General features: G+C 40.4%; 1 long non-coding RNA gene and 1 other non-coding gene across 3 annotated transcripts in view; both read left to right on the top strand.

Moving 5' to 3' along the window:
- The first annotated feature begins 346 nt into the window (after positions 1 to 346).
- LOC133823930 (uncharacterized) overlaps positions 347 to 21,503 on the top strand; it is a 30,024-nt gene continuing 8,867 nt past the window's right edge. For both annotated transcript variants that reach the window (XR_009888474.1, XR_009888473.1), the window contains exons 1-2: positions 347 to 463; positions 583 to 629. This is a non-coding gene — a long non-coding RNA (uncharacterized LOC133823930). The remainder of the gene's footprint in view (positions 464 to 582; positions 630 to 21,503) is intronic.
- LOC133828373 (small nucleolar RNA R71) lies at positions 16,241 to 16,347 on the top strand. The gene has a single exon (XR_009890998.1). It is a non-coding gene; the product is annotated as a small nucleolar RNA R71 (small nucleolar RNA).

Raw genomic sequence — 21,503 nt, 5'->3', positions numbered from 1 at the left:
GGTGTGATAAATTATGTGATTAGAATAGGTTACATTTTTTTTATTAAATGTGTGTGTGCCGAATTTGTATGTGTGTGTGTGGATATTTGTTTTATTTTTATTAAATTAAGAAAATAAAAGGTGAAAAGAATGTTAGTTGTCATATTTTGGGATAAGATGACAAAGCTTATCTATTGGATTATTTTCACATTTGGATAGGGTTTAGGTGAGGTGTAAAGATGGGAAATTGTGGAATTAGGCTTATTTGGTGGGATAGGATTGGAGCTTTCACATTTGGGTTCTTTTCTTAGGGTTAGGTCACTAGGGGTTATAAATAGAAGACATGTGAGCCTTGGAAACCTTTGATGAGTGGCTGCCGAAATTAAGAGAGAAAGCAAGAGAGGAGTGCACGAAAAAAAGAGGAAAAAAGAGAAAAAGAAAGAGAGAAAGAAGGAGAAGAGGAAGGGGTTTAAAAAATCTCTAGGTATGTGTTCTTGTCCTGATTTTGGTTTTGGGTTTCGATCCTCTAAGATTTGGTTCCTCCTTCTCAATTTTAAGAAAATTGTTTCTCTTTTCTTTGGTGGTGTATTTCGAAATCCCTAGGTGCCTAAGGATTGATTTGCTTTGTGTTCTTGAACACTACCAATGAGGTAATGAGATTCCCTACCCTTTTGTAGATTTGATGTTGATTTGATTCTTGTTTATGGTCAAGAATTAGTATTTGATGTTTTGAGAAAATATATCTATGTTTGATCATGTGGCTTTGATGAATATGTGTATGGTGATGATCTCTTGATTAGAAGCATGATAAGTTTTAATTAAATTTTTTAAAACAAGAGGATATCTTTGTGTACATTTCGGCCTAGCATTGGGGTATGATTCAATTTATTTCTTTTGAGTTTTGATAAACATGTTTCTTTATTAAGGGATATGGGTTAAGATTTGAGCATAAGGAATATGAGCATGAAAGATATGATATATAAATATTTTTATGTATTTTAGAAAAGCATGATTGTAGGGTGTTGATAATATGATAATGTTGTGTATCTCAAGAATATAAGACGATGCATGATTGAAGGAAAACCTGATGTATTTTTTTTGAAGTTGATAGTATATTCGAACATGGCTTTATTTTTGAAGTTGTGTTGTTGAAATGATCTAAGTCTTTGATGCATGCTAATTGTATTTTTTTTTTAAATGCATGAAAATATTGAAACATGTTAGGTTTAGTGATTAATCATGAATATGAGAATTTTTAAATAAAATATTACTTGTTGATTTTGAGTTTATATTTTATGGTAAATTCTCATGGTTTTATGAAGGCCAAAGGCTTTTAATGAAGTTTAGTTGAGTGCAACAAGCATCTCTAAAGGTAGCAAATATGTTGTAAGAAATTTACCTATGTGAACTTAGAAGTGGTGCTGCCTCTCATGGGAGTTGGAGTTTCTCCCTAGAAAGTTCATGAAGGGATGAGCACATGGCCATATGAGTGCTAAGCGAGAAAGTACGGAAACAAAAGATTTAGTGGAGGTGTGTGAAGTATTACCAGTTTTATCATAAGGAATACTCGGTTGAAGCTTTTACGCTACCCATGATTTCGATAAGACTTTGTGGTTTTTCACTAAGGTAAAGTTAAAGTCGAAAGGAAATTTACTTTATGCACAAAAATTGTTTAACCTAGAGGTTGAGGCTTGTATTTAACCAAGTGGGGGAATGTTATGATTAGTTAAAAACAAATGATAAGTGTTATTATACGAGCTAAGTATAAAACACTTAGTGAATTAATTTCACATAGTGTAGATGTGAAATTTGAGTTTCAACTATAGGCATTTTCAAAATGTGTTTTTGGGTCCAAAGTGATACATGGAGGAATCTAAGGATCCCCAAAAATTTTGGTAGCATTTGAAGCAATTTTAGGCGCATTTGAGGGGTCACAAGTCAGAGGAAGTTGCGATGTGTGGCCTCCTTGGAGGTGTTGCATCGCCATGATACAAAGGGCTCAAAAAGCCCTAGTAGGAGACGCATCACCTCATCGCTTATAGGCAGGCGACATGTCGCCTGACGTGTCCGTACGAACACATGTTTTAAGCTCCAATGACGAGATCTTTAGCTCTAATCCTATTTGTTAGACATAATGATGGTGCCTACACTATAAAAGGGTCCTAATAGTGTTTTGGGGGACATAATTACTCTCTCAAATCTCTCTCTAACCCTCTCTCTTTCTTGCTTTCAAGAATCTCAAGTTTTCTTCAAGAGATTCATAAAGAAAGTGCTTGACTTTGTGAGTTTAAGGCTTGTTCAATCCCAATTCCCATTTCCTCTTAGAAAATACCTCGAACATCAATGGTGGCTAGGAAATAGATAATTAGGATAGTGATGCAAAACATGCAGAAGCCTTTTGTTGTGTTTTTGCATTGAAGAAGAAGAAGTTCAAAGTGGTGGATTCAACAAGGGTTTTGAAGGTTCATCAAGGTTAAAGAAGATTGTTCTACAACTAGGGTTTGTATTATCTTTCTCAATCTTTCTTTGGTCTCTGTCAAGCATTATTTTGTGTAGATTCTAAACATTTTGCTGGTGTAATCTCCATGCATGTCGCAAATCAGGAGCACACCAACCTCCGAACAAACAAATGCGTCTAATGCTACAAAGTGGTGCCTTTTGGCTTGAAGAATGTTAGTGCCACGTACCAAAGGTTAGTAAACAAGATGTTCAAGAACCTGCTTGGTCGAAACATGGAGGTGTATGTGGACGACATGCTGGTGAAGTGCAGAACATCCCTCGGCCGCATGGAAGATCTGATGGAAGCGTTCTTAGTCCTCCGCGGGTTCGGGATGAAATTGAATCACCAGAAATGCACATTTGGAGTAGCCTCCATGAAGTTCCTGGGATTCATTGTCAGTTCCCGAGGAATTGTGGCGAATCCCGAGAAGATAAAAACCTTGATTAAGATTCCATCCCCAAGAAAGCACAAGGACGTCTAATGCTTGATTGGTCGGATAGCAGCTCTTAGCTGCTTCGTCTCAAAGGCTACCGACAAGTGCATTCCAGTTTTCAACACTCCCCGAGGAGGTCAACGATTCAAATGAACGGAGGTGTGTGTACAAGCATTCCAGCAGTTGAAGGCACATATGGTGAATGCTTCCATTCTGTCAAACCTCGTGGACAGAGAATCCCTTCTCCTCTATATGGGAATTTTCGAGAACGCGATTAGGGATGCCTTAGTTTGCGAAGAAGGCTGCGTCCAACACCCCATCTGTTATGTGAGAAAGAGGCAACTTGGGGCGGAGTCCAGTTATTCGCTCATGGAGGAGCTGACCTTTTTCCTGATGATGGCTTCTCACAAGCTCATGCCTTACTTCTAGGCACATCCCATCAAGGTCCAAACTAACCAGCCTTTAAGGCAAGTCTTTCAGAAGCCGGAGTTCTTCGGCTAACTCCTTAAATGGGTGGTCGAACTCAGCTAGTTTGACATCACATATCACCCGAGGACTGCCATAAGAGGGCAGGCATTGGTGGACTTCATTGCCGAGTGCACGGGATTAGATGAGAGACCCGAGGAGGCCCCGGTTGTCAGGCCCATATGGAAGCTATTTTAGATGGGTCCTCTAATCAAAACGGAGCCAGAGCATGCCTTATCTTGGTGTCCCCCGAAGGACATAGAGTTCATAGTGCTTTGAGATTTAGCTTCAACGCCTCAAACAACGAGGCTGAATATGAAGCCTTGATTGTCAGACTCCGAGTTGCCCTGGAACTCAAAGTTGAGGGCCTTAAGACATATAAAAATTCTCATCTTGTCATAAAATAAGTCATCGGAGAATACCAGGCACGAGGAACCAAGATGGTAGTTTATCTGGCCAATACGCAGGAAATGGTGCACAACTTCAAAAGATTCACCATCCAACAAGTGCCATGGGAGCAGAATTCTAATGTTGACGTTCTGGCCAAACTTGCTACCACCAAGGACGCAAAGTTTCTCAATGTGGTCCCGATTGACTACTTGGCTTCTTCGAGCATCACAACTCTCGAGGAGGTAGAAGTGATCCACCCCCAGGGCGGTTGGATGGAACCCATCATGAAGTATCTTGTCTTCGAAGAGTTACCGCAGGACAAAAAAGTGGCTCAAAAACTACTTTATCAAGCCCCTCGGTACATAATCATGGGAAACAAGATTTACAGGCGAGGATATTCATTACAACTAATTCGATATGTATCTAAGTAGGAAGCCAAACTCATCTTTCGAGAAGTGCATGAAGGCTCTTGTGGCAACCTCGCTAAGGGCAGAGCCTCGTCAAGAAAATCCTAAGACAAGGATACTTCTGCCCTACGATGAATGGTGAATCGATGGATTGTGTCAAGAAGTGCAACAAATGCCAACGATACGCCATTATCCCTTGAGCTCATCCAAATCAGCTTACTTAGATGACAAGACTGTGGCCCTTCGCAATTTAGGGCATTGCCTTAATTGGATCCTTGCCCATGGGAAAAGGAGGAGTAAAGTATGCTATTGTGGCAGTCGACTACTTCACGAAGTGGGTCGAGGCTGAACCTCTTGCTATGATCACCTCCAAGAAAGCACTAGAATTTGTCATTAAGAACATCATTTGGCGTTACTGGCTCCCGAAGAAGATAGTCTTCGATAATGACCTGCAGTTTTACAGTGAATTATTTACCGATTTTTGTGAAAGGCATGGAGTCATGAAGTTTTTCTCCTCCGTAGCCCACGCACAAGCGAACATGCAAGTGGAAGCGGTCAACAAGACACTTAAGGTCACTTTAAGGAAAATTGTAGAATAGGGAAAAGACGCCTGGCCTAAGGAGTTGCCTAAGGAATTGTGGAGTTGTCGCATCTCTGCTAGGACCTCCACTGGCCATTTTCCATTCTCCATGGCCTACGGGTATGAATCCATGCTCCTGGTTGAGGCAACAATCTCCAGGCATCGAATAGATACTTACGACCCGACCACAAATCATGTGTTTACTTTAGGAATCTCTGGACCTTGTTGAAGAGCTCTAGGAAGCTTCACAGCTACATGTAGTGTCCTACCAATAGAAGGTGGCCAGATACTTTAATTACAAAGTGAAGGATAAATTTGAGGTTAGAAACTTGGTGTTACGAAGAGGTTTTCAAGAAACCCAAGATCCAGGGGTTGGAGTATTTGGCTCTAACTAGGAAGTTCCATTCCAAGTTGAGAGCATCGTGTGTCTTGGGACATACAAACTAGCTCGATTGAACATGGGGCTGGTGCCCCATGTTTGGAATGTCGAGCATCTTCGTCGGTATTACTAGTATATGTTCTAAATTGTGTAGTCATTTATATCCACGAGGCACTTTAATGATAATCGTGTGTACAAAACACGATAGATTCAATTTAGAGAATTTTCTTGTATTTTTAATTGTTATTTATTTTTGTTTCACTACCCGAGGAGTACCCGCTCGCTAGCCTGGTCAAGTGAACGCAGACTAGTCTCCAATCACTTGGGGGCATAGCAGGGTCACCTCCAGAGGTAACCGCTCGCGGAGCATGACCTAGGGAACTAAGCTTATTAGGAGTTGAGTAAACTTAGTGTCTAGGATTGGAGAAATCAATGAAATGACCTAGGTAACTAATCTTATTAGGAGAGAAGTAAACCTAGCGAAAAAAAAGTAGCATAAAGGCAAATGGCTCAACTTATCTCTTGAGGACTAGGTGTTCGTAGTTCAATATTGAGTTCCTGACATCTGAAAAGGTTAAAGATCTAAAATCCTAGTCGCCTGTACTCGGGTCTAAACCTTAAGTTTCCAAAACATAAGTATTAAGGGTGGAGAACTTAAATTATCTCCCGAGGACTAGGTGTGTGTAGAGCAATATTAAGTTCCTGACTTCCGAAAAGTCTAAAGGTCTAAAACCTGAGTCGCCTGTACTCGGGTCCAAGCCTTAAGTTACCAAAACTTAAGCAAGCAACCCCGAGTATCCTATACTCGGAGGCAAGTTTAAAGCTGCCATAACTTAAGCAAAAAGACCCAAGTCCCCTAGAATGGGCGCATGCACTAAGGAACTCAGTGTGACTTCCCAAGGACCATGTGACCGCGAGATAACACTAAGCTCCTGAAAACCTAAGTTGTTTGGACTTCCAATGCTCGAGTCACCTAGACTCGAGTACAAGCATCGAGTTGCCCAAACTTGGTGATAACCTAAAGTTGCTTCCCGAGGATTGACTGCCCGTGAAGCAACACTAAGTGTTGGGAAGCCGAAAACTTGTGGGATATGCAAGATCTGAGTCACCAAGACTCAGGCATTCAAGACCTAAGTCTAGTAAAACCGAGGCCCACGCACAGTGGATAAACAAGGTTAAGTAAATATTTTTCGTGATGTCATATTACGTTAAAAGTATGAAGAAAAACCTTGTAAATTTCAAGTCCAATTTGCATTATTACTAAATGTTGTGTTAAAAATGTGTAAGTGAAAAAGCAATGAAGGCAAGTAAATAGAGCAAGCAAAAGTCATTGTAAAAAAAATCATATTAACACAATTGTGCTCAGGGGCTCGAGCATTCAATTGTCTATAACCCAAGGAAGAGATGGCACACGTGCCTATATACAAAACCAAACAAAAGAAATAATAATTACAAGAGGCAGCTTAGATCTCGTTAGAGGGGACCTCCTCGACAACCTCTATGATGGGATCGGCCTCGAGAATTTGACCAGCCTCTAGGGCAGCCCGAGCAGTAGTAGTGGTGACCTCCTCCACACGAAGGCGCTCTTCAAAGAACAACCTCATGTTGGCATCAATGGTGAAGCCCAAAACCATTTCCTTGTTACTCATCCATCCGACATAGAACGTGTCATTGGCGAGTAACTTGACCTCTTTGTTGAGTTCATCGGTGTTGCGTCGAAGGTCCTCCACTTCTGATGCAGCCACTTGGGATTTCTCCATCGCTTTGAAGGCTTCTTCTCGGGCCTTAGCAGCCTCATCCCCAGCTTTTGTGGCTGCCTCTCGAGCAACTCTTGCATCCACTCAAGCATTAGTCACGACCTCCTCGGTGACTTTGCAGTGACCGGTTGCCTCCTGGACCAGCTTGGATGAGATATTGTGCACCACTTGGACTCGAGACTTCTCCTCAGCAATCTGCTTCTCCAACTCCTGGGAACGAGCCCTCTCGTCCTCAAAGGCCCTTTGAAGCTGTGAATGCTCCTTGGGGAAGACCATTTGTTGGGCCTTCACCGTGGCCCGCTCCTCCTGGGCTTGCTTTAGCTCAAAGGACCTCGTGGTCACGACGTTCCCCAAGCACTGACACAAGGCAGCAGTCTAAACAACGAAAAATAAGTTTAGTACAAAATCATAAATGTGCTAACGTTCCAGTTAAAGTTCAGAAGCCTACCTGGGCAAAAGAGTAGCGGCAAGCCACGAGGAGGGAAACTTCATTATCACACCCTATCCACGCATAGCTATGAGAAGTCATCTCGCAAAAAGATGTCCTCACTCCTTGCAAGAGCTCCGCGCCAATAGAGCAGTGTGCCATCCGAGCTTTGATGCGAGAAGGGACTCCAGCACTGCCCGACCAATGGAAAACTAGGGAGAATGGCCTAGGGGAGGCTTATCTTTACAAAGATACTTCACCAGTGCTTTGGCCTCCTCCTACCCTTCCTCAAGGCGGGTGTTGAAATACTTCACCATTGTTTGGTACTTGGCTAGCTCTTCCCCCTCGTAGTGTTCAAGGAAGATCACTATCTGAGGAGTCTTAGTTATAGGGTTGTCTGACACCTCAAAATACATTTGGTTTGCCTTCGCTCTAGATGTCTCTTCCTCTGGGGTAGTGGACCCAATAATGAGGTCAATCACCAGTTGATCTACCACCATTGGAACTTCCTTTCTGGTCGTGGGTCCTAGAGCCGAAGCTCTAAGAGAAGTTGCTGGAGCTACGGGTGCCACTGCTGGTGCTGCAAGGACATGAATCTAGACTAATCCCTATAGCCTTTACCTATTGGCGCAAATGGAGTCCACCAAGCTCATTTTATCTGCAAAAGGAAAAAATAGGGTTAGTCTATAAAACTATGAGAAGACAACTATTAATGCGCGAAAAAGTAAAAGATATAAGAGCACATGAGCTCCTCGGGAAGCCCACCACTAAATGACTCCTCCAGGTGAAGAATGGAGTGTGCAACTCCTTCACTATCCTACCCATCTACTTAGTAGTGTTGGTTTCATACTGACAGAACCATTTTGCATGGAAAGACGTCACGTCGTCTAGTGGAATGAATCCTCATGGAGGCAGCATTCTCTTCGGATGGTGGAGATAGACATCAATCAAGTCTTGGTAGTCTTGGAACTCTTGCATGGTCTAGGGGAAATCAGATGTGAGCCCACATTGGAGAAGTGACAGGGAAGCCCACACGTTCTCGGGACTTACCACCACAAGAAATAGAATCTACACAAAATTTGGATTGACAGAAACTTAAAAAAGATTGAGAAAGAACATGCAAACCCAAGACTAACAATGGTGTTCTTCAACTTTGATGAAGCTTTAAATCCTAGGCAAATTCACCACTTTGAACAATCATTTTAGCAAACCAAACACAAATCAAGGCTTATACACGTTGTAGAACGCTGTCTTTATATACTATTTCCCAACCACCATTGATGCTTAAGGCCTTCTCTTGAGGAAATGAGGATTAATATTGAACAAGTCTTCAACTCTCTAAGTCAAGCACTTTCTTAGAGATTTCTTGGAGAAAACTAGAGATACTTGGAGCTAGAGAGAGAGAGGGAGAGAGAGAGAGCGAGAGAGAGAGAGAGAGAGAGAGAGAGGGTAGAAAGAGATTGGAGAGAGTGATCAAGTCTTCCAAATTACTATTTTTGACCCTTATATAGAGTAGGCACCGTCATTATGTCTAACCAATGGAATTAGACTTGAAAAACACATTATTTAGAGCATTTAGGTTATTTCACGTAATACAACAAGCGATTGTTGTGAAAATTAAAATTTGATTTTAAATACGCAAGTGCACATAATCACACAAGTAATATAATGATAAGTATATCGTCTATACAAGGATTGTAAAATAGAAAAATAAGCAAAACAATTACTAAACAACTTAAAAGTACTAAAAATCAAATGAGTTGTTTTTAGGCTGTACAAAATATTAAAAGAGATGGAAATACTGAAATTAAAACTAAACTAAACAAGAAAATTGAAAGAAATATATGGATTGCAAAATGGACTTGAAATTATTGATTCCCCATATATTAATCATCCTGAACAGATTGCGGCATCAATAATCTAGCAAAACTCCCAGGTTAACAAGAATTCAGTAAACACTCATAAAACTTTTCCAAATTTTATGACATTAATTCTTTTACCTAATTAAACATATTCCTATGCAAAATTAGATTTAAAAATGCAAATTCAAAGTTTAATTCTCAAAAGTTACACAAGGCAAATAACACATCCCTATGTTACTTACTAACATAATCTAACCTAGATTATGACTTGTGTCATCCAAGTTCTTCCCATTACATTTAATATTTCCAGCATTAAATATAATTAAATATCTTGCCATTGCTGGCCAAACAACAACAAGAAATTAATATAAGCACACTTGAATGAACAAGAGAGATTTTACTAAAATAAAGTGCAAGAAATTACTAGACTATAACATAGGGTTCATCAACAATTCAAGCCACCTAAAAATTAGTTCATGGCTGAGTTAATAAACATTAATCCACAATCAATACAGCTCATAATATTCAGATTCAGAAATCAACTCAAAAAGTATAAAAATAAGTTTAGAAATAAAAGAAAGAACAAATCCAATTGATGCTTGAGCTTCTCCTTTTCGTTCTCCTTCTTCTTGCTGATTTCTGGGTTGCTTCCTTCTTTCTTGCTAGTTTTTCTTTCAAAAAAGGGCTGCTCTCTCAATATTTTTGCTGATGGCTCTCTAAGTATATTCTAGGTTTCCTCATTTTGCCCCCAAAGTACCCTATTGCCCCTCCTTTTTGTAAAAACGTGGGTCTCCTCTTTTCTTTTGGCATTTTCTCTCAATTTTTGGCTCATACTTTTTGTACTTGCCACCTTAGCCACTATTCTAGCTCACCCCTTAACTTTCCACGTGTTCCTAGGTGTCCAAAAGCTGCTTGATCAAAATGCTTCAGCAAAATCTGTTTTGCTGCAGCAAAACCTGATAATTCAGCCATCAAAAATTCAATTTAGATAGTTTCACATGTTAGTTCATTCTTTGTACAAATATCTATCCATGAAACTATTATCTTCAACTCATTGACTATTAAAAACTACAAAAATAACTAGACTTAACTAAGATCATAAAAATACCAAAGTTAGCTACAAAAGCTAAAATAAACTAATATCACCCATGATTTTTTCACAAATATAAGCTCAAAAGCACATGAAATAACTCTTTATTCAAGAGTTATCACACCCCCAAACTTATGACATTACTTTTCCTCGAGTGATGACTCTAAAAACAAAACACAAATAACAAAAAGATACAAAGGGCACAAACTAAATAACAAAAGACAAGGAAACAACAAAAACAAAACACAACAACAGTGGACAAACTTTGCTATGCCAATGGTAAAAAGGGGAAGGCTCTCGGGAAATTTTATTTTGAATAAGAGAAGTTGAATTTCAATATTTCACAAGTTTTAAACTAAATTCTTCAAGCATTAATGTTGCTGTTAAAATATGAGTCAAGTGTTTCACCTTTTAGTGCATGCATAACTTTCCCTAAACATTTTCAATCACCAAAAATCAAGCTAGACTTGGTCCTAAAGCTTAAATAATGTCTCCATAAGTTACTTAATAATTTCCTCTCCACTAATGTAGATAAACACCACACCAAATATCAATAGGACTTTATCAAACTTGAAATGATAGGTTAGGGTGAAGGTAGGATGAGAGAGATAAATTTTTGGCTCAAATCACCCTAAGCACCTCAATCTTTCTAGGACTTAATACATAAATGCACACAATAATTTCCCCAAAGAAAACCCCACGACACAATATAAATCTTGCCACTAGTCTTTATTACTAACATACAAAGACAAAAACTACAACAACTTTTCCTTTATTTGAAGAGTTACACCCCCAAACTTATTTACAACCATACATACTTTTTGCTTTCTTTTTCTTTTCTGATTTTTTATTATTTTTTTTAAGATGCTTTGATGCAAGGGAGTGCACCCTTTAATTTTTTTTTTTTGATTTTCTATATATTTTTTAGAATGAAAATAAACAACTAGATGGCAAGAGAACAAGAAAATTGAGAACATACTCTCCCCCCAAACTTAAAATCAACATTGTCCCCAATGGTGAAAACAAGCAAAAGAAGAAAAGGAAAACACTCACCTAATTTTCTCTCTCACACTCAACTCCCCTCAACCCCCCAAAATGCACAAAAAATAAATCATATAAAGATCAAGGTGCTAAAGAGGTGTGGTGAAAAAAGGGGATTATATATATGTAAAGCTAGGCTAATGAGTGACTAAGAAAGAAAAGTGACACTAAGCTCAATGGGGTGACTAAGGATAAAAATGCATACAAGGTAGGCTTCAAAGGCTCAAACGGTCCAAAGATGGCCTAAATCATTTCATCGGTATGGTGTTGTCTAGGATTTCGCCTCAAGGAGAATCACTAGGTAATTTTAGAAACTTAAGCTCTCACAAGAAACTAGCTCTTTCTAGGGTCTCAAAAATGTTTAATCAAGCTATGCACATACTAAAAAGAGAAACACTATCATCAATCAATTGCTAGCAACATTCACACCCAAAGAATTTAGTTTAAAATTTAAGTAAGAAAGACATTCAGCTTCAACTTAGATTTATTATATTTTTATAATTTTTTTATAGCGTCATCGAGCCCCCTAGTTAAACACAAACCAAGACAATGAATATCCTCAAAAGAACGACAATGCAACAAGACAAAGACAAACTAAAAACAGAACAAAGATAACTATACTAACAAAGTACCTTCCTAGCAATAAAACAAAAGGCAAATGACTCAAATTTTGGTGCTCACTATACAAAAATCACCAAAGAAACATAACTAAGTACAACACAAAGCACCCAGTACACAAAACACAAAATTCATTATCAACACTTGAGACCAAAGTATAACAAAACATAAAAAATTGCCAATAAGTAAGAACTACACCTAAAACAGTGAATACAAAGAAATAGACATAAAAAAATCAAATTGGGGAGTAGAGTTCAGAAATGCTCATTCAACGAATATGCAGGCTCTGCTCAAGGGATGCGCAGTTAGGTCACTCGGTGCTTGGGTGAGGCGCAGCTAGTTGCAGATGGAGATTTCTCGATGATGCGCATGGAGCTCCTGGGATTCTTGCTTTCAGAGCTGAATTCTCTCGGGGATTTCTGGGCATGAAGGGATCGAGTTTATTGTAGAAGAGCGGAGCTCACGGAAGGCGAGGTGCGACTAATGCGGGTTTGGCTGGCCTTTTGGATTTTTTTATGGTGGGTGTTGTCTTAGTTACTGGCTTGGTGATGGTAGGAGTAGGGTCATTTATAGTGACTGGGGAAGGCAAAGGTAGTGGGGTAGTGATTGGGGCAATATCTTTCGGTTTTGTTGGTGGTGGTATAGAACTTGGGGTAGTAGCTTTCTGTTTGGCTGGTGGTGGGGTTGAGGTTGGGACCTTGGTATTCTTTTTGGTTGGTGGTCAGGTAGATGGTGGCTTGGATTTTCTTCTCTGAGCTCTTGTTTTGGTAACCATAGTGGCAAAAAGGAATTAAATAGATCACAAATTAGCAGCACAATAACTGAAAAGGCACCCTCACAACAAATATAATTGCTTAGCAATTGTCAGCACCAGGGAAACAAAGCAGTACAACAAACACCTGAACCACACTTGTCAACAATTTTCCAATAGCTAGCCCCAAAACTAAGACTAGCAGAGAACCCAACAATATTCACAGCAGATGCACAAGTGACAAGTAGAGAGGCAAAATAAAATGACGCATTACCCAGGAGGAATCTCAGAGAAAAGATTTTATGGGTCTATGTAAAATTTCCAAAATCCCAGTGTACTCACAGTGTAGGTGAAGTTGTATACTCGACTCGGGCTAATGCTCGGTTCTGGCTTGGATGCACTGGGCACCGAGTGAGTTTAGGCGAAGGACTGTTGGATGGGGCTATACGCCTGGTAAAGCCGTGCCTAGGATCCAAGGGTGCTGGGCTGCGTCTTGGTGCTTCGAAGGTGTGTGGGAGTTTTGATGATGGGAGGTTCTCGGGTGGCCGTGGGCGGAAAGGATCGAAGGGCCCCCACGACTGGTGCCTAAGACCGAGTGTTGGAAATGCCTGGGCTCGGTTTGAGTCTTACCTGAGCTAGCACCTGGTGAGGTGCCGATGTCTTAATGAGGCAGGGCCGAGGCGTGCCTGGGTGGGCTGGATGGCGCAGGTGGGTCGCTGGTCAGTGAAGCGCGCGACGAAGCCGCGCCTGGCCAAATGCGGGGCCTGAGCTCTCGGAGGGCAGGGGTTGGTGGCGTGCAAGGTTTGGGTGGAGATGGTAGTGGTTTGATCGAGGTTTCTCTCGAATGGGGCTGGGCTAGTGAGGTGCTTCTCGTGGATGGCCGGGGCAGAGGTTGAGGGAAATGGGGAAGATGGGTTAGGGTAATATATATTATATATTATATATGCTACTAATAGTATATATATATTTCGTATATTTTGTTATTATATATATTTAAATATAGTATTATATAAAAAAAATTGTGTATATATATAAATATAGTATTATATATATTTCTCTGAATGAACCCACGACCCAGGATTTTTGCCTGCCCAGATTTCCACCATTTTGCCTAAATTTTGCTTCAACAACCAAAATTTGACGTAACCCCTTCGTTTTTTTTCAGAGATTTTTGCTCCCTTTTTGCTGAAGCGAAAATTTCGCAAAACCATCAGACCTCAAAATTACTTCCAAAACACAATTTTCTTGCTTTCTTAACACCTGAAACACAAAAACACACATAAAACCACTCCAAAAAACAACATTACAATAAAATGAAATTAAAATAACCAAAAGTAAAATGAAAATAGCCAAAGACACTAATATATATATTCATTTTTTTATTGATTTTTTTTCATTTTTTTCAATGCGTTTTTATTCTTTCTTTCATTGAGTTGCTTTACAAATGAATCCTCCAAAAACCATAGCAACCCAAACTTCAGTTTTTTTTTTCTCTAAAGATCTTTCAAGGAAACCGAGGTTTGGTATTGCTCCACCTCGCTTTCCCCAAAATTTGCTCATTTCCTTGTTACCTTAAATGCTATTCCCAAATGCTCATCATATAATTCCACTACACCATTGGGAAACACCTTGCTCACTAAGAACCCACCATCACACCTTGATTTCACTAGAGAGTTCGAGAAAAACACTCTATTCCCAACTTCCAACATTTGTGATTGAGGCTTTCAACTATGTTTCTTTTTCTTCAGTAGCTTTGGAGGATGAGATTGTTCTACTTCCTTACTTATCCATGGCTCCCCACCTTTCTAAATTTCTTCAAAATGGACCTTTTTCTTGACTCCATTGCTATACTTTCCATGCATCTTTTCAATTAACTTGAAGTTAGAAGCACTTATGGCCAAACAAGCTTCAACTTCATTAGGAGAGCGTATAGGATTAAAAACCTTAAATGTGATTTGTTCGTCTTGAGCTCGAATGGTGATCTCTCCTTTTTCAACATCTATCAACGTCCTCCCGGTGGCAAGAAATGGTCTCCCCAAAATATCGGTACATCCCTATCTTCCTCATAGTCAAGAATAATGAAATCTGTCGGAAAAATGAACTTGTCAACTTGTACTAGGACGTCTTCAATCTTTCCCTCCGGATGCACCATAGAACGGTCAGCTAATTGCAAGGTGAATGTAGTTGGCCTTGCTTCTCCGATTCCTAACTTCTTAAAGATGGACATGGGCATCAAATTAATACTAGCTCCCAAATCACAAAGAGCTTTACCAACTTCTCGTCCCCCAATACAAATTGGAATTGTGAAACTGCCTGGATCCTTCAACTTTGGAGGAATTTACTTCTTCAATATAGCACTACAACCTTCAGTCAAAGCAACCGTTTCAAATTCACCAAGCCTCCTCTTCTTTGTCAAAATATCCTTCAAGAACTTCACATAATTAGGCATTTGTTCCAAAGCTTCCACCAGAGGTATGTTGACGTGGAGTTGCTTCAAAACATCCAAAAATCTTCAGAATTGACCATCTTGTTGCTGATTTTGAAAATGTTGAGGAAATGGTGGAGGTGGCTTGCTCATAGGCTTCTCTGTTGCATTTTACTGAGGAATTGCTGCAACAATTGCTTTAGGATCAGCATTTGACATTTTCGAACTCACAAATTTTTCTTCCTTTTCCACACTACTTTGGATTAAAGTGGGCTCGCTGTTTCTCTTAGGATAATCCTCATTCAACTCCAGATTTTTACCATTCCTCAAAGTGATCGCCTTACAATGCTCCTTACCATCTCTCCTTGGATTTTCAGTATCACTAGGCAAGGTGCCTTGTGGTCTATTCCTTAGCTCATTAGCTAGTTGCCCCATTTCAATTTCTAAGTTCCTTAAGGATTTCGCTTGGCTCTAAATCAAAACATCATTCTTGGCCATTATTCTTTCATTAAAATCTCCAAAGAGCTTGGTTGAGACACTTGAGGAGGAGGTGGTTGAGCTCTTGGTTGTTGTTGAGAAAATCCCGGTGGATATGTAGGCTTGTTTTGCATTGGTGCTCCACTTGAACTAGCTCCTTGACCCCCCCCCCCCCCCCCCCCCCCCCCCCCAATGAGAAGTTTGAATGTTGCCTCCACCCCAGATTATAAGAGTTTGAATATGGGTTATTACGATTGGCATTTTGATTCCCCACATAACAAACCGAAGCAGGATTCGAAGGACAACTCTCAAATGTGTGCCCATCTCCACAATAAACACAAGATACATCAACAACTTGTCATATAGCAGCTGGTTGTACCATTCCCCCCAAATTCACGTTCTTGAGAAGGTTAGTCATTGAAGAAACTTGAGCGGTCAAAGCTGTCAATGCATCCACTTAAAGTATACCAGCCACTTTTTGACTTGTTGAGGCTCTAGCATTGGACCATTGATAATTGTTGCTAGCTATCCTCTCCAAAATCTGATAGGATTCATTGTAGGACTTAGAGAGAATAGCCCCATTAGTTGAAGCATCTAACACCATGTGAGTGGAAGAATTGAGCCCATTGTAGAAAGTTTCCATTTGGATACAATGCGGAATCCCATGGTGTGGGAATTTCCTCAATAACTCCTTGAATCTCTCCCAAGCTTCTCAAAATGATTCATCTTCCAGCTACTGAAATGACATTATTTCATTGCGAAACTTGGAATTTTTGTTGGGAGGAAAGTAGTTCATCAAGAATTTTTTAGCCAACTCATTCCATGTAGTCATTGAGTCGGGAGGAAGGGTGTTGAGCCAAGCTCTAGCTCGATCTCTCAAAGAGAAAGGGAACAATTTCAACCTTAGGGCCTTGCCACTCACTCCTTGTAGCTTGAAAGAATCGTTCACCTCCAAAATTGAACGAAGATGAAGATGAGGATCCTCAATAGGCAGCCCACTAAATTGACCCACTGTTTGCAACACTTGGAACATCACGGGCTTTAACTCGAATAGGCCTAACAATGCCCAGATTGAGCTCATTGAACATGGGGGCAGCATACTCCCTTATGAATCTCTCTCTATCATCAGCCATAGCAATCGCGTTAGTGATATTATTAGCACCCTCAACTCCTTCACCCTCTTCCGCCATATTCCGGCGATTTTGAGCCCGTTGTTCCCTTAGTCTTCTTCTAAGAGTTCGTTCAATCTCAGGGTCAACAGGAGCTAGTTCAATGTCTTCTTGCTCATTCATACAGTAAATCACCTGAGAAAACACAAGAGCAAGCAAACAAGGTTAGCTCAACAAAGAAAAAAATAAATTGCAAGTGATTGATATTAGCAAGTTTGGGATGCTACAACTATCCCCTCCTTACAGAAATTTCATCCTCAAAATTACCTGATTAGCTCATGATATCGATTCCGCATATCTGTCTCAAGTTCCCACTTCGCCTCTTCTATCTTGTTGTTCCTCCAAAACACTTTTACTAAGGCGATGGTCTTGCTCAGCAAGACCTTATCCTTTCGGTCAAGAATCTGAACCAGCTTCTCCTCATATGGTAAATCCTGATCCAGCTCCAAGTTCTCATAACTCAGCATGTGCGAAATTTGATACATACTTCTGGAGCATGGATACATGAAACACATTGTGAACCCCTGATAAAGCTAGAGGCATCGCCAATCTATAAGCTACCTCTCCAACCTGTTCTAGAATCTCAAAGGGGAGAACAAACCTAGGGCTCAGCTTGCCCCAAACACTAAACCATTTCACTCCTTTTAAGGGAGAAACTCTGAGAAACACATGATCACCGACTTGAAATTGTACGCTCCTGCACCTCAAATCTGAGAAACTCTTCTGGTGACTCTGGGAGGTGAGCATTCGAGCTCTAATCTTTTCAATCGCCTCATTGGTCCTCTGAACAACCTCAGGACCAAGATATCTCCTCTCACCCATCTCATCCCAATGGATAGGTGATCTACACTTTCTCCCATATAACATCTCATACGGAGCCACTCCAATAGTCACCTGATAACTATTATTGTACGAAAAATCAATCAAAGGGAGATACTTACTCCTAGATCCCCCCAAAATCCAGTACATAGGCTCGTAACATATCCTCCAGTATCTGAATCGTCCTCTTAGACTGTCCATCCGTCTGAGGATGATAAGCGGTACTAAACCGCAACTGCGTGCCCATAGCCTTTTGCAGGCTCTCCCAAAACTTGGAGGTAAAGGTGGGGTCCCTGTTGGATACTATTGACCTTGGAGCCCCATGAAGTCGTACAATTTTCTTCACATACAACTCAGCATACTGGTCCACAGTATAAGTTGTCCTAACAGGAAAAAAGTGGGCGGACTTAGTATATCTGTCCACAATCCCCCACACTAAATCATATTGTCGCACGGTCTTCGGTAACCCAACAACGAAGTCCATGGTGATATCCTCCCATTTCCACTATGGAATCCCTAGAGGCTGCAACAACCCCGCTGGCCTCTGATGTTCAGCCTTTACCTGCTGACAAGTTAAACACTTGGCCACATAATCCACCACATCCCTATTCATTCCCGACCACCAATACAAAGTTCTCAAATCTTGGTACATCTTTGCCGTACCCGGATATAAAGAATAGGTAGTGGTATGAAACTCATCCAAGATCTCTCGCCGGATACTAGAATCCATTAGTACACAAATTCGGCCTTTGTACTTTAGTAGTCCCATCTCTGAAATAGGGAAGTCCTTAGCCGCTCCGACCAAGACTGTAACGACCCAAATTTCCTAATAAGGCCTAGGGCCTTGATTAGGGGGACAGGATGGAAAATCTTGGAATTATACGATTATGTGATATTTATGTGTATCATTATGTGAATATGTGAATAACATCATAATATGACTTGATATGCATGTTTAGGTGTATTAAATATGCATGTGGGCCCATTTATGTTTAATTGAGAAATTTTCGTATTTTGACCATTTTGGGAATATTTGGCATATATGTGGTATATGTGTGGTGCTTCATTATTATTTGGTTATGCTTGGGCTACGCAGCACGAGATGATCCTAAGAGGCAAACTAGTGGGAAAGTCACAATGGGATTTATACTTGACTCGGAGTGAGTCAAGGGGTATTTAGCACATTACCGGGATATTGGGTAATGAGAATAAATATTTGATGATAAATTGGGAGTTAGTGAAATTAGGGGGAAATTCTGGGAGTTTTGACTATTTTACCCTGTGGGCGTTTTCGGGACCCCGAGCATTAGGATTTGCTTGAGGTTACTTAAGCTTGAAGTAACCTGTTAAGAAATAAAAAGAACGTTCTCTCTCCCTCAAAGTTCCATTTTTGACATATGATCGCATTTTCGAAGGAAACTTGAGTTCTTGGACTCGAATTCAAGAGAGGATCGAGGCATAGTGATTCTAGGGAAGATTAGAAGCTTTTTAGCCGGAGGATTTAGTTGAGAAACAACTCAATCAGAGGTAATTCAAGTTTTAAGTTCTAAGTTTTTAAAGTTTTTAAGCTTGGATTGGATTTTGTGTTTTGATGAGTTTTTTATTTGATTGAGGCTTGGGTTTTGTTGGTTTTGGATCATGGAGATGTTTGGGAACTTTGATTTTGGGATTTGGATATGTTTAGGTAGGTTTTTGGAAGGTTTTTAAATGGAGAAAATGAGTTTTTTTGGCTGGGTTCGTGGTTGGGCCACAACCTTGTTCTTGGGTGCCGCGGCCCAGGCTTGAAGAAGGAGGAGGCTGGCTAATTTGCAGGTAGGGCCACGACATTGTGTTGAAGCATTGTGGTGCAAGGTGCAGTCAGAGAAGAGGTTGGCTTCTGTATGAAGGCGGGTCGCGCATAGGGTTGGAGGGTCGCGGCGCTTTTGCCCAGATTTGGTTTTTAGTCGTGGGGACTTAACTCTAAGAGCCTGGGATCGATCCTACTACCCAGTTGAGTGGGATTCGATGTCCCAGAGGCTTGGGTTGGGTCTGGAAGTATTTATTTACTCATTTTGATGAGGTTTTATATTATGGTTGTGAATAGGTTATCACCAGGGGCTTAGAAACAGGATCGTGCTTGTGGCTTGTTTATTGGTAACCTGTGCTTGGACCAGAGGTGAGAAAACTGCACCTAGTTTATGATACATGTAATGCATAAGATACATGTGATTGGGGCATGACATAAATCCTGAATATGGAAATGATCAGAGCTTGAGTCTCTGTAATTGTACATGATCATAATTATGCTAGTGATTGTTGAGTAAGCATGTTGAATGCCCTACATTTGGATATGTGACATATGATATATGCATGGTTGCATTGCTTACTTGTGAATGGAACTGATCTATGAGTCAGGAATCGGCAACGGTGTCAGCATTGACTGTGAAGCTGGGACTTACTAGTCAAGTTTGGTAGTAGTACTGAGCACTGGTCATATGGTATTGGCTTATGAGTCAAGAACGGTATTAGTGTGTTTAACGCAAGCCATCTAATCGACATAAGCATTATCATCATAAGCATGAAATGCTTGACTGACCTTAAGTTCGATGAAAATAAAAGCGCTTGTCTAGTCTAAAGGCTAGTTACTTAGAGCCAGGGCTAGAAGGCTCAACTGACTGTAACGTCACATGGCTTAAGTTCGTGACTCCATAGTCACTTATCTGGTTCAAGTTCGTGACTCCATAGTCACTTATCTGATTCAAGTCACACTTATCTGATTTAAGTTCGTGACTCACTCACGAGTCACTTATCTGATTAGTGCTACAAGCCCTAGCATGATTACCAAAATCTTAAAGTGTTAATCACTCATCTGATTAGGGCTACAAGCCCCAGTATGATTACTAGAATCTTAAAGTGTTAATCACTCATATGATTAGGGTTACAAGCCCCAGCATGATTACCAGAATCTTAAAGTGATATTCACTTAGGATTGACTTGATAGTCATCCATACAAGAGGGCAGGATCCACAATCATTTATTTGGACTTGCATGCATAAGTAGGATTATTACTGCTAGGCATGCCTATTATGATTTAGAACATGTTATTACTATTCATGAGCATATTGAGTTTTCTTGCCGAGCTTCGGCTCACGGGTGCTATGTGGTGCAGGTAAAGGAAAAAAGAAGCTGGACCATCCTTTAGTTGGAGAGCTTAGGTGACGATGTGTACATATTCGACTGCTCGACCGCCACGACCGAGGGTTTAAAGAGGAACAGAGTTAAACCCTATTTTTTCGCTTATGCCGGCTGATTGTAAATCTTTTATTGTAATTATCATTTAATTTATATTTTTGGGATCTCAATGTATACAGTAAATGTTTTAGTGAAACGTTGTATCTTTGACCAACATTTTTAACCCTAAACTGTTAATCATACTTAGTTACACGATTATGGACAAATGGCTCGGTTAGCGGGTTTACCACTTTTTAAAATGCATAACGTAATGGTCCCTAGGTAGTAGGGCGTTACAAAGACATTCTCTTTGTGCTCTCTTAACTGGGGATCCTCCCCTTGTGCCTCCTTGATCCTCTCAAGGAGCGTAGACTAAAGAGTGATGTTGGCTAACCGTCCAACCACCAACTCTAAACCCGCTCTAGTCATCTCTTCAGCTAACTTATCTGATATCTACCTCAAACTGAACAACTATCCTGGGCCCTTCTGACTCAGCGTGTCAGCCACTACATTGGCCTTCCCCAGATGATATAGAATATCACAGTTGTAGTCCTTTACCAATTACAGCCAACGTCTCTGGCGCATATTCAGATCCTTCTGAGTAAAGAAGTGCTTCAAACTCTTATGGTTGGTGTATATTTTGCACTTCTCACCATATAAATAATGTCTCCAGACCTTAAGTGCAAATACCAACGCTGCCAATTCTAGATCATGTGTGGGATAT

This window comes from Humulus lupulus, chromosome 3 (genome assembly GCF_963169125.1).
Source record: "Humulus lupulus chromosome 3, drHumLupu1.1, whole genome shotgun sequence".
Lineage (NCBI taxonomy): Eukaryota > Viridiplantae > Streptophyta > Magnoliopsida > Rosales > Cannabaceae > Humulus > Humulus lupulus.
The sequence above is the reverse complement of the archived record's forward strand: the minus strand, read 5'-3'. Positions and strand labels throughout refer to the sequence as shown.